Source organism: Zea mays, chromosome 4, assembly GCF_902167145.1.
Source record: "Zea mays cultivar B73 chromosome 4, Zm-B73-REFERENCE-NAM-5.0, whole genome shotgun sequence".
NCBI classification, from domain to species: Eukaryota; Viridiplantae; Streptophyta; class Magnoliopsida; order Poales; family Poaceae; genus Zea; species Zea mays.
The window spans coordinates 156,782,117-156,783,838 of NC_050099.1; positions in this window are offsets into that span (position 1 = coordinate 156,782,117).

Consider the following 1,722-nt stretch of genomic DNA (forward strand, 5'->3'; position numbering starts at 1 on the left):
ATCAGCCGTGCTCACAGTTATGAGCAGCCTGGACTCCTCACATGATAATTGAACTTGAAGATGGAAATAAATCGAGATCCGATGATCTGCCAATGGTTTGCTTAAGTGGTTTCACTTAAGTGTTTTTTATATACTCTTATACCTTTGTTTAATGGGAATACTAGGGATTTACACTTATTAGTAAGACAGGTGTGGTTAATAAAATGTGGACCAACTAAAATGCTTACTGCTTAACCTTAGCCTCACCTTGTTAAACCTGCATTAGTTTTCCCCCACTTGCTGAGCCCCGACCATAAGTGAGCTCACCCTTGCTTAATTTTGATCAGAAGTTTGCAGATGAAGATATGATGCTGAACTCCATGGATGCTAATCTAGTGATACCCTCGGTCATCTTCCTATGGATGGATGTCCTTGTTTCGCTGTACTTTGATGAATAAAGGTTAAGACATTATGTCTGTTCGAAGTGTAATATGTTAATAAAATCGTTATTTATGCTTTTATGCATTGTTTTTTTGATATATTACACTTGTGACGTCAACATATGTGTGGAAATAGATCCTGGCACACATATGCTATGCACCCGGCTCTGCCCATTGGAAACGGGTGTGACAATGTCCAGGTCCACCAGCTGACGCCGAATGTCGTGGTGGCCCTGGCGAAGTATGTCTGGGCGGCGACTTCGTATGGTGGTCAGCCTTCTGTGGAGGTCTTCGCCAAACATTACTGTCTGCATTGGCAAAAGAGGAAAATTGGACATAAGATTGCATAGTTTGGATCGTGCATGTTTACGCCGAGGACCGGCAAGACTTCGATGGAAGTCGTGGAGTTGGTTCCCTGCGCCCGCAATAACTGGGGCAACTGGTGGGATTTCTGGTTTTATGTTTCCGAAGCCGCAGTCGAAGACCACCCAGGACTTCCCGTAGCCGTCATGTGCTCCCATTATTATGTGGTCTACCCGCAATTTGAGGTGGCAGAGGATGATGAAGACGAAGGAGCCCTTCGATGTGCTGCCCACATGAGTAGCGGGCGCGATTTAGTTGAGGAATTTATCGGGTATGGGGTATGGCCCTTGGCACATGGCTGGGCGCTGGGCGAAGTATGCCCTCGCGAGATGCCCTCCCGGGGCGGGCAGCGGGTGCGAAGTCCAGCCTTCGCATTGGATCTGTATGGCCGGGATCCCACCGCATTCGTGTGTGAAGCGGAAGATGGTGCGGCGAGGATCGTGGGGCGCTATGTGCTGAAGACAGAGGGTCTGCGGAGCTGGGATATCCGTGGGTCCAACGATAGATTGAATTGGGTCTTCGAATTGAGTTGTTTGCCATACGGTGGTTATCCCGGGGAAGACGCCGCCGACCGCCGTGGGATGAAACCAATGGGCGTGACCGAGGAAGGGCCTTCGCAGGAGGCTGCCCTGGCCACTAAGAAGAGAAAATTAGGTACTGTAGTGGGGGAGTGGGGGTCTGTGATAGTTTTGTTGTGGATTTGATGGGGACATGTGCAGCCCTCGGGGGAAGGATGTCTTCGCCCGAGCATCGGGAGTCTTTGGCGCGAATGCTGGAGGTTACCAGGGGTCGATGGCCCAATAATGTTCCGATCCCCCGCGCGGCTGGCGAAGACTTCTTTATGTCCCGCATGGCACGCGACTTGAAGGTTTTTCCTTACGGGCGGAATATTGCTGTTGTTGTATCGGCAGTGATGGAGAAGGACCATCAAGACGCTGCG